Here is a 16,037-nt window from a genome sequence, read left to right on the forward strand (position 1 = left end):
TTATTTATTTATTTATTTATTTATTTGGGAGAGCATGTGTGGGGAGAAGCAGAGAGAGAGAGAGAGAGAGAGAGACACTGAGTGCTGAGTCTGAGGTGGGTCTCTATCCCTTGACCCTGAGATCATGATGTGAGCTGAAATCAAGAATCAGACACTTAACCAACTGAGCCACCCAAGCGTCTCTTGGAGGGCTTCTTTTCTAATGAAAATCCCTGAAACCTGAGGGGATGGGCGTTCAGGCCACCATCATTCTGGAGACAGTGTCCCCTGCAGATTCTAAGCCAATGTCATGGTGCGGGATGCGGTTTCTTCATTCGTCAGCTTCTTATTCTCCCCCAAGATGCTGCCTGCCAGACCACCGTGCTATCACCCTTCCTGGATTCCTGGTTCCGCCTCCTTCTGCAGGCTGTGTTAGAGACCCCTCCCCTGTTTCCCACCACGCCCTGTACACTACCCTGCCCATTACCCCTCCCCTGTCTGCTCACCACTGGGACCTGCTTCCTCTCCAACAGTGCTTTTGATGAGCAGCTCTGTTGTATTCAAGCTCATATCCCCCAGTGGACCGCGTCTGGCACCGGGTAGAATTTCTGTATGTGACTGTGGAAGGAATGAATTCATGGGATGGACGCTGGGTTTCATTTACTCCTCTTCACCATCCGTGCTGAGCCTGTGTGCCTGTTTTCATTTCTTCCTGGGTCCGTTGTCAGAGAGTTGATACTAGGGGAAGTGGCTGGAAAGCTGGGGAATTGTGAGAAATGGGAAAAGCAGGAAACCCCTGCTGGAAACCATCTCTTCCCTGTGTCCCCTGCATGACTTTGCGTTTGAGCACACTCCCTCCCGTAGGCTGGGCAGGCAGGTGGGCTGCAGGGCTCATGGACCTGGGCTCCAAACTCCAAGCCCCACCTTGTGCTGAGGTCTGGGTCTGCCTTGTCGTGTGTGGGGGGACCAGGCAGTGCTGAGGGACAGACTTGCTCCTCCAGCCCTCGGGTTCTGTTGGCGCAGCTGGGCCGGAGGGAGAACAGGCCACCCGGGAATGGCTGGGAAGCGAGTCCCAGCCTTGGGCCCACCTCCCCCAAGGCCAGGATGTGGCGTGGGACCCAGGCGGGTGGAGGTTCCCACCGCTCAGCTCCTTCTTTGGCTCCCAAATGCTGCAGGCCCAGGCAGTGTCTCTCAGCAGCAGGGGGCGGGGAAAGACTCCAGCTGCCTGGGTCAAGACCCCATATCAGGACCAGGGCAGCCCTGCGGGCACCCATTTCTGACATTTGCCCTCTCCCTGGATGGCTGCCAGTTGTCCTGCTGGCCAGCCTTGCCTCACATTGGGGGAAATGAGTCTGGAATTAACCGTTGCAGACCCTGCCCCAATGAGGGGCAGGACTTTCTTCCCAGATGGGCCAGCACCCATCCATCATGTACCCAGGGCTGGTGTGGGCATAGTCACAAATGGTGCCTCATTTAATCCTCACATCAGTTTGGCTATATGGGCACTGAACCCCATTTTCCAGATGAGTAAACTGAGGCATGTGGCATTCTATATAATCTGCCTAAGGTTAAAAGTGAGTAAAATTTCATAAGAATTCCTTCTGTGTGCTAGGCGGTGATTCTAGGCCCTGTGGATAGAACAGTCGATGATGAACAAAAATGTCTCAAGGAGAGAGAGATAACAAAAAAGTAGCGGTATCTCACACAGTCGTAAGTGTATGTGGAAAATGGGAAGCAGAGGGGTTGTTTGGAATAGTCATTGAGAACGTGTGCAATTGTTGATGCTGGCACAGTGCTCGCCAGGGGCCAGACACTCCCTTGTCATCAAGCCCGCTAGTTAACCCCGACGGTAATCTTATGACGCATGTGGCTGAGATTCTCTTTCTCAGGGGGGACACTAAGGCACAGGGAACTCGCCAGAGATGATAGCAGATGAGAAGCGGTGCTGGGATCTGTGCTCAGGCCACCTGATTCTCCAGCTCTGGCTGGTGACCATGACCGTGACTGCAGCCAGGGGCCTGGTGAGAGAGGAGGAGCCCTGTTACTCCTGTAGCCCCTACCTCACAGGCCAGGTGAGTACAGAGCAAAGGGTAGAGGGGAGGAGAGATTCCTTAGCTGTAAACCTGGGTGAAACTGTAGGGTTTGACTTCTTTACAAAGACTAAGAACAGGAGAGGGGACGTAAGGCCCAAAGGCGGTACCTTGCCCCTCTCCTCCCCTCGCTGTCCCTTGCCTCCAGCCAGCCACCCTCTGCCCTCCTAGGACTCGGATCTGACACAAGTAGGGCTGTTTTTGCTCTTTCCCTGGCCTTCCCTCCCTCTGCGTCAATTTGAGAATAACTTATTTTGTTACTGATGATGGTGATAGCAGCTAATATTGGCCAAAACCTTACAGAAATGGGAAGTTCAAATATATACAACTCCCACATTCAGGGAAAACCAATTATTTCCTGTAATCGGTCACTTGCCGTAAAAATCTTAGCTCAGTTAATAAAGGTACTTTAGCCTGTCCTGATGTGAAACTGGCTCCTGGTTCAATGAGGTCCCAACTCAGACACCCTGGGAGGGTGTCTCCCCGTGGGACCGCAGGGTCCCTGTTGATCTCCACAGATGTGTTCTCTGTCCCGCCTGCATCTGGAGCTCCTGTGCTGGAATTCACTGAAGGGGCCGTGTCTGGTCTTGTCCCTAGGGCTTTCGAAGGCAGACCTGGAGCCTGCTGCTGAAGTTTCGGCATCCTCAGGCTCCCTGGCTCTCCTGGGACTCGCCCCTGTCCCTGGAGGGCTTGAGTGTCTAGCTCTTCTACAGACAGAGGCGGGGATTCTAGATGGGCCGGAGGGCAGCCCCTGGTCCTTGTGAACCTTCCCATGTTGCTCTGGGCCCCGCCAAAGGCTGGCCTTGTCCAAGGCGTTTCCCTGTTCTGGGATTCTGAGTCACTGGTCGTTTCTAATGTTGTCCCTCTCCCCACTCCCCTGTTGGGGAAGGGAGTAGTGAAATCATGGCCATTGACTTCATTTCCCTCCCAGTCCTGGAAAGGTTTCTTCTCAATTCCTGACTAGAGAAAAGAGCATTACCTCTCCGCAGCCATTTCCAACCCTGCTGACCTTTGTTTTCTGGGGGCTCTTCGTGTGTTCTTTGCCTGGGGGAGAGAAGGTCTTGGCTTAGGGCTGATATTAAAAGGGTACAAGAGAAAGGAAAGGGAAAAAAATGAAATACCTGGATTTCCCAGGGACAAAATATATTAGGAAATATTTTAAATATTTTCCTTATAAAATAATGTGGATCAGACAAGCAGTATTATTCCTGAGTTGCCAGTTACTCCTCATGACTATGTCACGGGTATGTCCTGTCATACTCTCTTTGAATAGATGAAAAAGGTGAAACTCTGAGAAGTTAACTTTCCTGGGGTCTTATAGCTAATTAGCAGCAGAGCCAAATTTAGAAGGTAAAATTCTAGATTCTCAACTGCATCCGATCCCTGAGGTCTTATCTGCTTCTCAGTAAGCAGTTTCAGGGCCAAGGCTCTTCAGCCAAGTCTCAGTGGAATAAAATGTTGCCCCTTGAATAATTGATAAAATCCCCAGAGAAAGGGGTATTGGCTTCGGTCAACCCAACCAGGAGTAAATATCAGGACAAACCTCTCGTGTGAGAGGAAATCTCGATTCACGTTAGCAAGGGCTATTCAAGCTTCTGAGTCTCTCCTGTTCCTGCACACACAAAAACTTACATCTTTCTGTTCTCCTTCAGTCTTGACACAAACAATGATTTTCGCTACCTGTTTGGATCCCTGGGCTTGATCAAAATTTGGGGCAACAACTTCATTCCCACTCTGCTTCCTGAGTTAAAGAAGCCTTTGGCTCGCAGTTGAGTTCCTTCTTTGCAGAGCCTGGGACAACTCTGATTTCCAGCCCTCCAGTCTGCTAAAGCACTGCTTGCTCCCAGCTAGCGAGGATAGGAGTGCCATATTTGAAAACTCCACACTGGCCTTCATTTACACTGAAGGTGAAAGGCCAAGGTGGGTATCTAGGTGGGTTTTCTGGGCAACCACCTAAAAATAGCCAGGGGAAATAGCTTCTTCTTCTATAAATTTAGTTTTTATTACATAAGTAGTTCTTGGTATTATAACGTTAACTCTAAATCAAAGGAGAGAGAAAATCCACCCATAATCACATCGTTTGCACATGGATTTGTTTTTCCAAAAGCCCCGGTGTCCTGGGCTTTCAGAGATGGAGGGGATGGAGTGATTAAGACGGCCTGAAATGACAGGTACTAAGCTAATGCATAGGCTCAATTTCAGACTTACTCCTTCTCTTGATTGCCTCCTCCAGGAAGCCTCCCCTGGTATCTTCCTTGTCAACAACTGGGAGGTATTAGAGGGGATGTATTATTCTGCTCACATCCCAAAATCTTGCTTGAGTGTCCCATATTGTGTTATGACTGTTTAAGTGCCTGGCTCTCCCACTAGACTTGGATCTTTAAGTGTTCAGGAATACAGCTTATTCTTCTCTATATCTCCAGTGCTGGGACATCCAAGAGGTCAATAAAATTAAGTTGCCAGATAGAGAGGTCAGGGCAGGTATTGAAGAAGACCTACACTGAGGCTCAGACAAATTTCTAAAATCCACAGAATGGAGAGCAGCATGGAACCATGAAGTGTGTTATTCATGTCTGTGATGGGCGTATTTTCTTTGGTGTGTTTTGTGTGGGTGAGAGAGAGAAGAGGGGAATTTGGGGCACCCCACCACTGGCTGGGGGGCCTCTTCTCACATTAGAAGAGGGGATCGAAGAACAAGAACATGAACTTGAAGAGCATGGCAAGGCCCCCCATTTTCTCCTGTGAGCTCCAGATCTAGTGCTCCCTTCCTCAGCCCATGGGGGTGGGGCAGGGACTGTACCTTCTTCATGTTGGAATCCCCACTGCCCAGCATAGTGCCTGGTCATGGAGTAGGTGTGTGGTGAACACTTATGGAATGGATGGAAGAAATAGGTGTACACACAGAGGGAGAAACTCTTGTAATCCCATGAAGTTCAGGAAGATGAGCGCTGAGTCTAGTTATGAGAGAGGAAAGGGTCATGGGTTGGCTGACATGGCAGAGGCAGCTTCGTGGTTGGATGAGGGGAGGCAGGCCACTAGGGTCCCTGTTGGTTTGGATACTTTTAACCAGATGCTGACTCAGGACGGCTATCTCCTGGGGGAGAGGAGGACTAGGGGGCTGTGGGAAGTCCTACAAAGACACAGGCCTAGAGAGAGAGCTTCCCCCCTTTTATTTTGCTTCTTTCCCTCCAGCACAAGAACTGGACACATTGCTAAAATTCCTGGAGTCCCTAGGGCAGGGGTGGGGGTGCAGTGAGGGGGGGCGCAGTTCTAACAAATGAGCCTGGACAGAGGCATGTGGTGTAGGGCCCAGAGAGATGGGGGTGGTGGGGTGGAGTAAATCGTGAGCTTGGAGAGAGGAAGTTCTACTTTGGGTGCCTCTGAATCCAGCCCCTCTCCCAGCCCGATCGTTGCAGCCCCCACCCTGCATCCTCTGCCAGTTCTGTGCCCTGGTTTATGCTCCATTTCTAGCTCCCCTTCCTGCATCCTCTTAGACTTGGCTCACTCTCTCCTTGGTCTTCTGCCTCTTGGTATTTTTGCCTGCATCCCCAACCTCATCCCAGTCTTTTCAAAGCCACCCCTACATAGCAATATCTACAAATAATAATTAACATCTACAGTTTATCCCCATTCCTACCATGGGCCATACACCACCTGGGGAGCTTTGTGTGTCCCCTGTCATCTCCTAAAAAACACACGAGGTCATTACTGCTGGGATGTGTGTTTGACAAATGAAGAAACTGAGCCTCAGAGAGGTTGGGGGAGTCAGGAAAGGTCATCCCGATAGATAGTGGCAAAGCTGTGGCTGGAGACCAAATCAGCCTGTCTTCTCTCCCCACAGCTACACAGCCCTCCCGCTGAATCAGACTTGCTTGGGGGTGCTGCTCAGAGAACTGCATTTTAACAAGCCCCCCAGGAGATTCTAGAACTTCTGCTTTAGCTGATCTGGCTCCAAACTGGCTGAAAACCCATAAGTCTGCATATTTGGAGAAAGCAGATCTGTCTCTTGCCATTACTCACCCTTATAGTTCTGTCCACCAGCTCTGGGTATAGGGAGAGATGTTCCGGAGCACTTGTTTCCCTGGTTGTGAGATAGGAACAATCCAACCCATAGAGAGGACATCCCTGGCATCTCGTTTCTAGGAGAGGATCTCCCCAGGGTGGTTATGCAAGCCTGATGGCCCCTAAGGATTGCCAGGGAAACTTATAAGACATCAGTGACTGGCTCCTCCCTCAGACCGGGCCAGCATCTCTGGGGGGTGGGCAAGGGCATGAGGGTTCTAACATGCATGGGGAGAAGGCGGGGGACAGCCCTGGCTGTTCACTCTCACACCTCATCCTCTCCATCACTCCCTCTAGGGAATAGGCGAGGCATCTCTAACCAGTGACTCTAGAAGAAGTTATGAGGTGGGCCTGCCAATACTTCTGCCCCTTTCTGGGATCTTCTGTCTGCAGGGTGGGTGTGTCTGGCCAGTTCTGGGAGATGAGCCCACTCCTATGTGAGGTCCACGGTCAACCCTCCTATGCCAGTGCCTGGACCTATGTGCTGGCTTCACTGAGTGGAATGTTAGGCAGTCCATTTGTCCAGAGGTATAAAGCTGCATACTTGTACAGCTTTATCAGAGCCTGGCTGATGTTGTGACCTCCATCTGTTAGCTTCACACGTCCCTTTCTCAAATGGTCCTGAGCTCAAGCAAGAGAAGGCAGCAGGTTTTACCCAACACCATGTTAGTATTGAATTTAGTGAAGTGGCATGAACAAGCCTGCTGGTTAGTTAGTGGTCAGTAAACATTTGTTGCATCTGACACAAAGCCAGGCCCCCTCTGAGCGCCACTACACCTCCCTGGGGACTGACCTCCCAGCCTCAAACCATCTCCACCATCACACCCTCTCATGCCTGACAGTTAACTCCTTAAACTCCACTTCTTTCAAATCTGTCAATGCCACTGGCTCTCAGGAGGGACTTGCCAAAGATCTAGTGAACCCGAGAGAAGAGCAAATGATTTAGAATTAGCTCTACTTTTTATTAACAAGTTCCCAGGTAATGGGATGCCATTGGTCTAGAGAGACATTTTGAGATAACCAGAGTTAAATGAAAACAAAAGGCAAATGAACTCCAGCTTTAGGGAATGTCCTGTGGCAGTTGTCTGAGTGAGAGAGACTCCTCTGGACCCAGATGTGGTCCAGTGTTTTGCAAATTAGAATCACCTAGGGAGGCTTACAAAGGCCAGAGCCCATGTGGTCACTACTGTTCTGGTTTTCCCAGGACTGAGAGGTCCCCTGCGATATGGGACTGTCATTATTCAAACCAGGGAAATCTGGGGTAAAGCGTGATGAACTGCTCGCCTGATACCCACCCAGAGATTCCGTTTTAGTTGGTTCTGGCTGGGATCCATGCGTTGACATTTTCGAACGGGCCCTGTGATTCTCCTCTACTGTGAGGTGTGAGGAGACACCGGAGGACCTGACCGCAGCTCGGGAGAGAAGGGGTGAATCGTGAAGAAGTTTGAGGACAGATGCTGGTGTAAGAGGAGGTAAGAGAACCTAGAGAGAATGAAACTACTTGCATTCCTGGTCCCTCCGGGAGCTTGTTAAAATACAGATTCCTGGGTCCTTGCTGACTCAAACTCAGAGCTCAGGGCCCTGGAACCTGTCATTTTGCTCAGCCCCTGAGGGTGTGCTATCATTGGAGATCTCCTGAGAGTGGGCAAACCAAGAGCTAAATCAAGGGAAAAGGGATGAGAAGCCATGATGTGCTCCTAGGAGGGAGCTTGTTGGTGGTTTGGGCCTGAAGCCAAGAAGGTGTGAACAGGTCGCCTGCCTCGGATCCCAGCTCAGTGGATTATGTGCTTGACCTTGGGCAAGTCCCTTGACTTGCTGGAGACACCCATTGCCTCCTGTGTAAAATCAGGATGTGAACATCCACTTCTAAGTGTTCATTGCACTGAAATAATGCATATAAAATCCTGGCATGTGGCAGGGCTTAAGACAACAGAGGAAGAGTTTAGGATGATTCCATAGCTTTGGACCTCAGGACTGTGGTGTCTTTCACTGAAAGAAGCCAGGGTGGCCTGAAGGGACATGAAGTCCATTTGAGAGGAAGTTGGTGGGATTGTGTGAGCACATCCAAATGGAGAGGTGGGGAGCTCGACATATGGAGGTGGAGCATGGGGGGAGGTGGATTTGGGAGTGACTGTCACCGGATTAGTTGAAGTAAGGACATGGAATATTTGTTTGGAGGGAGAAAGACCAAAACAGGACGGAGATCAGAGATATGAACCTTGGCAAAGCCCGGGCAGGTCTGCTGAGTGCCAGGCTCTGTGTGGGTTCCTGATAAACCATGTGGCACTGTCCCCGACCCCAAGAAGGTCACATTCCAGGGATAGTGACCACAATTCAGGAAGAAATAGCAGGTCTGTCTGACGTTTGATGGTGGGAGAGACGCAGGTTGCCAGGGAGGGGTGTCTAAGTCCCGCCTGTGGGGAAAGGAGTGTGGCTTGCCCTGTGAGTGGCCAGGCACCTGGGGAAGGCCAGAGAGAAGCTGCTCCAGACAGGGGGAAGCAGCTGGTTGAAGTCAGAGGCATGAGAGTAGCCTGGACCATGGGGCCAGGTATCAGCATTTCAGTGTTCCGAAATACCAAGGGGAAGGGAGAACAGGTTAACGAGCCTCTAGAGGGGTGACAGGGCAGAAGAGGTACCCAGAAGTGAGGTTTCAGGAGGGTCATGGGCCTCTATGGCTGGGCACTAAGGGGGCAGATGAGAAGTCCTCCTAGGTTAATAAAGCACCTTTGGTGGAGAGAATCAAGGCAGAGCTTGCAGGGATGTCAGTCCAAGAAAGGTGGGTTAGAAATGAGCGAGTCTACACAAAGACATCTCCTGGGGCTTGTAGCCATTGGGAGGGGCGGCTTGGCTTCCAGAGCCTGAAGTCCTGGAGCCTGGGTCCCCATTCCCCTGGAGAAAACATCCCTTTCCTCAAAGCATAGAGAAGAAAAATACCTCTTATGCCTTTTATACAGGGCATACGCCTTTTGTTTGTAGGATGGAGGGGGGCAGAAAATAGCCACCAACAGAAATGAAAATGTCCTGCTTTTTGTCTGGGAATGCCAAGGTGTGATTTAACCATGCAGGTTCATAAAGGAGCATGCCTTTGCTTCCTGCTGAGTGTCACTTGCAATGCCTCTTCAGGGTATCTGGCCAAGGTCTGGATGTGTTTGACCTCTTGTGGACTCCAGAAGAGAAGGGATCGAAGTACCTGAGCTTATTGAGTTTGCCAAGAGGATTTCCTTCTTGGGAATTAATAACTTTCTCTCCTCTTTCTGCCCCACTACCACTTACTGTCATTAGACGTCTTTCCATCGGGGAGAGGACCTGCAGCATACATGGCACTGTGCCAAGAACCATTCCTGTGGGGGCTCAGAGCCTAGATAAGGAGGAAAGTTTGCTGATGTAAAAAATTTAAGTTAGCACAAGAAATCCAATAACATGGGGGTGCTGTGATGTGGTATATGGTCAGGTGTCCTCTAAACAGAACAAAGAGTGCTCAGAGTGTGTTTTGGAGAATTCGAGTAGGTTGGGATGATCAGGAAAGCTGCCTAAAGAAGGGAGGATCTGCAAAGGGTGGGAGAGGAGGAAGGGGAAGCAGAGATGGCCATGGTGACAATAGGATGGGGGAAATATCGTGAGCCCAAATGGAGCAGAGTTAGAACTAACACAGTCTCTTGTATTTAGTGCTTATCCCATTGCAGAAGGTAATACAATCTCTGTGTATATGTAATGTAATGTCACATTGATATGTCTTATGATAGGGTCAGGAATTCAGGAAATGCTGCCATTTATTTAAATCCATCCACACTTATCAAGTTCCTGCTGCGTGTGCTTGAAAATGCTCCATGGGGGGAATTGGGGATCTGAGCGGAAATGCCCATGCTCTCTGGGAATTTCAACCCTGTGAGCTATGGTGCATTTAAGGAGGAGAAGGACAACATGGTTGGAAACCAGGGGATGTGGTGGAGCGGAGGAGTGAGGTGGGATACCGAGGAGACACGGGGCGAGGAGCTGTCTAGCAGTTACTGAGTTGCCCATCAAGGCCAGGCAGGCAGGAAGCCACTCCAGATTAAAGTAACTTGTCCCTGTTCTGTCCTGACCATTCAGGGGCTGTGGGTAACATTTTTGGAAACACACAGGGAGTGGCTGGCGGGGCTGCTCTTCCTGGGAAAGGCTCCCTGAGCTCCCTGCCGGGGAAGATGGGCAGGGCCAGCTGCACGATTTGCGGGGCCCCGTGCAAAATGGAAATGCAAGGCTCCTTGTTCAAATGTTAGCAGAGATTCAGGACAACAACAGGAGAGCCTTCAGGCAAGCAGGGGGCCCTTCTGAGGTTGCCCAGCACATGCGCCCAAGAAGCTGACCCAGAGGAGGAAACAGCCTGGACCCTTCTATGACTCAGTGTGTGTGGTAAGATAATGGGCCGGGTTGCTCTCTGTGGTCGTGGGACAGGGTTTCTCTGTCCTAGTAGTGCTGTGTCGTCCCCTGAGAGTTGGCATGGGGTGATGGGGAAGGGACGGGGCACCACAGGAGGCTGCCATGGCTGTGGGGGCACCAACTGTTTACACACCCTGCCATCTCTGTGCCGTGGAGAGGCCGTGTCTGAGTTTTGGAATGGACCGAACTGAGACTCACGTGTTTTATGTACTTTACTAATTTGGGCAAGTTGCTTACCTTTTCTAAGCCTTAATTTCCCTATAAGTAAAAAGACAAACCATAATATCATCTTTGCAGGATAGTTCAGTAAAAGCCAATGTGGAAGTTTGAGCCCAACCTATTTTTAAGTGAATCCTTCTTTCTGGAAATGTTTTGAATATCTATCTTGTAAAAGTGTGGTGCATGGGCTAGTTTGAGGATATATTTCAAATAGCAGAGGCTGAGAGATTGTGTATTTCCTAAAGGAAACCCAGTTAATTATACCTGCTAGACCCGCATATACACAGACACACATACACCCATAGATACAGATACACGTGGTCACAGGGACGTGCATATGCACGTACCTGGAGTGGAATAGTGACTGGGTTGGAATGAGATGGTGTGTTACAGGAAAGAGCCCCAGTCTGGATGTCATTCCGTCTTAGCCTTGAACCTCGGTGTTTCCTCAATCAGAAATCCTGACCTCACTGGGCTTTCTTGAGATGAAATGAGATTATGAATGGGAATGTTGGTCTTGGGTCCCTGGCAGGGGCAAGCATCTTTGGAATGGGTCTCCCCCCTCCCAGGCCATAGTGAGGCGCACAGTGAACTGAAGGCCAAATACTGCGTTCCCTACAGTGATACTTCCTGAGTGTCAGGCTTGGGTAACTTCTTATAAACTAAGGGGGCTGATTTTGCGTGGTGTTGCTATTTCCTCTGCTTCTGTACTTTGGGAAGCTAACTGGGTCTTCTCTCTGCTGAGACTTGAAAGTCCGTAGAATCCCATGTATTTGTTTCCTGGAGATGAACACACATATACATAGACCAAAAATATACACACACAGATAAAGACACACACCACACGAATCACACATAACCATCCTGCATAGCCACCTCTGCATCACAGAGTTGAACTCTCTCACACACTCCCATGCATTAGTTTCTTCTTTCCTTTTATTCTTTGGTCAGTTCTGGGCCTTTCTTATACCTACCTGTGTAGTGTACCAGGGTCAGGTGTCTTCCTCTTCTCACCCTACTAAATCCACATCCTTCCCCATCCCTTTTCCTGAAAACTCCATGTCATGGCCACTCTTCTCAACTCCCCTCAGCATCTCTAATGCTTTTAACAAACTCCAGGACTGTAACCCAGGCTTTGAGTGTCCATTTCGACCCACCCAGAGGCCCTGGGCTGCTGTGAACTCAGCCCTAGCCCCAGAGACTTCCCCATGGAATCAGGTTTGTGCCTGTTTGAGTTTCACTGGGCTTCTAACCTCCTCCTCACTTGACTCCTGGGAGTCCCTCAGCTTCTCCTGCTTTTGTCATCTGAGCTATGAACCTTAGCACCACTGTGAGGAGCCTAGGGCTGGGAGATGAGGAGGGAACAGAATTTGAGGGCCTGGGATGTGCCCGGTGCTGAGCTGGGCACATGATACATGTCCTTTCATAGGGCGCTCGTGGTGGGCTCCGTCATCCGTGTGTCCACAGGGAACTGAGGCTTTTAGGGACTAAGTAATATAGCCACAGGCTTAATGAAAGTCTATACTCTTTACAGTTTACCACTACTGTGCCTCCTACAAGATGGGACCAGATCAGCTGACGTTTGGGCCTGGGTTGGGGGGTTCCTTCTTCCCGTCCTGCACCTCTCAGGTTTTACCTAGAATCTTTACAGTAGTGTATAACATTAGGAACCTTCTAGAGAGTAACCAACTGTAGTGGCCAGAGCCCTTGGTGGGTTGATGGTGTGAGGCTATAAATGGACCTGTTTTGTTTTTCAGAACTTTATTGAGGTATAATTAACATGCAATAATCTTATTAATTAAAGTACATAATTTGATATGTTTTAAGCTATGTACATACCTCTGAATCCCCTACCACAGTCAAGATTATGTACATATTTATCATCCCCAAAAGCTTCCTTATGCCCTTTTAAGATCCACCCCCTTCCTGCTGCTTTTATTCACTATGGATGACTTTACATTTTCTCAAGCTTTAGATAAACAGAATTGTACAATATGAATCCTTTTTTCCTCTGACTTTTTTTTTAACCTACCATAATTATTTTGAGCTCTGTCCACATGTTTCATGTATCAATAGTTTGTTCCCTTTAAATTCGGAGTAGTATTCTATTATATGGGTAACTGTACAATTTGTTTATCCCCTGTTAATGGGCATTTGGGTGCCCCCTGTGTGGAGCTATTACAGATAAAACTGCTAAGCACATTCATGAATAAGACTTTATATGGGCATATGTTTTCATTTCTCTTGGGTAAATACCTAGGATTGGAACAACCAGATCATATGGAGGTGTCTGTTTAACTTTTTAAGAAGTGGCAAAACCATTCTCCACAATAGCTATGTCATTTTATGTTCCCACCAGCAGGTGCAAGAGAGTACCAGTTCTTCTAATCCTCATTGGTCTGTAGGGTGTAGATCTGATTTCAAGCTTTGGTTGGTATGGAATTTGTGAGTCCCACCCAATGGCCAAATCTAATGATTAAAGCAGATGGCTTTCAGTTTAGACTGGGGACTCTGAGGGATGTCGACCCAAGGGATGCAGAATCAAGTGCTCCTGGAGACATCAGTCAAAAACCTTTTGCAGGATGCTGAGAAGGGGAGGCATGTGGAGTCAACACTGGTCCCAGCATGAGACTACATGGGATTGGATCAGGTCTGGAATGTGGTGTTTGGGAATGAAACACACATCCCTGAGGCATTTTGGAAAAGTGATGGCAAGAATCATTAATGGGATAGGGCATTAGGGGTGGAAGAGAAGAGCAGTAGAAGGAGGCCTTGAGCTTGGGAGACCTAGCTCTGTGAGGAGAGGAGCAGTGCGTGTTTCATTAGTTGCCTCCGCACCCCCAGCACCAAGAGCAGTGCCAGGCATGGAGGGAGTGCCGACAGCAGTGGTGGTTGCAGGAATGAGCAAACGGGTGAATGAGGAACTCATCAGAGCTCAGGGGATAGGATCTGGTTGAACAGCATTATTTAGTACTTTATGTAGTTTGTGGCACAGAACCTAGTGTCAGGGCTGGAAGAAGCTCTGAAGAGCATGGAGTTTGCCCTTCTCATTTACTGACAAAGTTCAAAGAAGTTATGCTCTCTTGTCCCAGGTAGCCTGCAAGGGCAGAGACTGGATTCAGTCCTAAGCCTCCTCTTTTGTAGTCTAGGGTTTATCTTCTTTAAAAAAGAACATCAGGGACGCCTGGGTGGCTCAGTTGGTTGGACGACTGCCTTCGGCTCAGGTCATGATCCTGGAGTCCCGGGATCGAGTCCCGCATCGGACTCCCAGCTCCATGGGGAGTCTGCTTCTCCCTCTGACCTTCTCCTCGTTCATGCTCTCTCTCACTGTCTCTCTCTCAAGTAAATAAATAAATAAAATCTTTAAAAAAAAATAAATAAAATAAAAAAGAACATCATTTTTTTTCTGATTAAAAGGATAAATTCACATTATAGGAAATTTGGAAAAATCTGGAAAAATAAGAAAAATAACCCCAAATTCCAGCAACCCAAGTATAATTACTTTAGGCAGCACATATGCACATGTGTACGATTTGATGTCTCTATGTTCATCTGTCTAAACTATCCCCTATGGTTTAGTAGTTTGGGTGTTTGGGTGTTTTCAGTCTTTTCTTATATTATGAATCCTGGGGTGGACATCTGGTCCTAATCTTGGATAGCACCCTGATTATTCCCAGCACTTATTCTCCTATAGGATGTCCCCACTAAACCGTTAGGATGAGCAGAGTGCTCTGGGAGGAATAGAACACCTGTGGGGATGGAGTTCCACCAACATTCCTCACACTCAAACATTTGTACTTTGATCCTAACCATGTCTACACTTTAGTATGTTGGTCTGCTTGATTCTCTTCCCCACCAAACTGAGCTCCCATTTACCATGGTATTTTTCCAGCCCTTTCCATAGGGTATTTTTTCACACCCTTTCCATGGTATTTAGGTGTGCAATGAGTATTTATTAGAATGAATGAACGAACCGATGGAATTGTATAAACAAGAGTGAAGGGCAGCAAGAGGTCACCTGGGTCTACATTTTCAATCACATTTACCTTCTAGGGGTCAACCCCATTCCTAATCTCCCCTCCCCCAGTTCCTACAGTCCCCCTCCCCCTGCCTCCTACCCTGGAGAGTTGGAATGTGCTTGTGGTCCAGGATTTATGTCCAGTGGAGCCCTGAGGCCACACACAGGGCCTTTTCTGGTATAAATGCAGGACTGTGGGAAGGCCTAGCAGGATGACAAGGGCGGGGGGGCACCATGTCTGAGGAAGACTCAGCCCAGGGTCCAGAGTGTGACCATGAACATAGCCCAGCTGAGGGTCCCAGGGCTGACTGGCCCTGGCAGCTCCTTGGGGGCTCTGCCTTCCTGAGGGAGAGAATGCTTTTGTGCTGGGACCGCAGGAGAAGAGGACCAGGAAGAGTGGTCAGGAGGGAGCTGGGCTGCCTCCAACAATGTGGGTTCTCAGCATGTTTGGGTGTCCTGATGTAGGAGTGCGGGGAAGAGGCTGTGCGCTATTTTCCCTTGCATCCTTTCAGTAAGGACAGCACCATCTGTGTGAACCAGGGGAGGGACTTGGCTTCCCAGAAGCAGAGGCAGGGTGGGGGGCGGGAGGGAGCAGGGTTGTGAGGGAGGGGCAACCCATGTCACGTGTAGGGTGGTTTCCCTTTGGCCAGGAACCCCCGACCTCTGGCTCTAATGGGTAGCAGAGACTTGGAGTGGAAATTCCTTCTTCTCTTTTACTTCACAGCTGTTGCCCAAAGAGCTCCCCACCACTCCCACTCAATCTCAGCCCAAGTCCTTGTTTTCTGTGTCCAGTCCATGTCTTGCCAAAGCCCCCTCATCAGCTCACACATGTGTTAGTGTGCACACCCCTCCGTGACATCTCTAGCATCCATCCCCTCCCCTCCATTCTCGACAGTGTGGGGCCTCATTAACTCTTACTCACGCAGAAATGCTGTCTAGATCTTCCCTCTGATGTCCCTTTTTCCTGTAATGCCCTCCATCAGGGCCACCAGAAATTGCCTATCCAAATTCCAGCTCTGATCTGAATCCCAACTCAAGATCTTGCTTCTGTCAGCCAGCCAACCATCGTTCAGTGACTTCCCCTTCCTTAACCCGGCATTCAAGGCCTTCCTTTATCTGGCCCCAATCTTGTTTTCCACCACCCCTCTTTAAGTCCTACATTTCAGCCTGAGAAAATAATAGTGAATCTTCAAACAACATGTGTGTGGGCTGTGCAGGTCCACTTCAATGTTGCTGTTTTTCAGTAAACATTT

General features: G+C 49.2%; 1 protein-coding gene across 4 annotated transcripts in view; it reads left to right on the forward strand.

Moving 5' to 3' along the window:
- DAAM2 (dishevelled associated activator of morphogenesis 2) overlaps positions 1-16,037 on the forward strand; it is a 118,113-nt gene that overhangs the window by 36,308 nt on the left and 65,768 nt on the right. The window contains exon 1 of one of the 4 annotated variants that reach the window (XM_032339830.1): positions 10,236-10,520. The exons of the other annotated variants lie outside the window; for them this stretch is intronic. The gene's annotated coding sequence lies outside the window, so the exon portion shown is untranslated. Of the gene's footprint in view, positions 1-10,235; positions 10,521-16,037 lie in introns of those variants that run through there. 4 annotated transcript variants of the gene reach the window in all.

Source organism: Mustela erminea, chromosome 4, assembly GCF_009829155.1.
Source record: "Mustela erminea isolate mMusErm1 chromosome 4, mMusErm1.Pri, whole genome shotgun sequence".
NCBI lineage: Eukaryota > Metazoa > Chordata > Mammalia > Carnivora > Mustelidae > Mustela > Mustela erminea.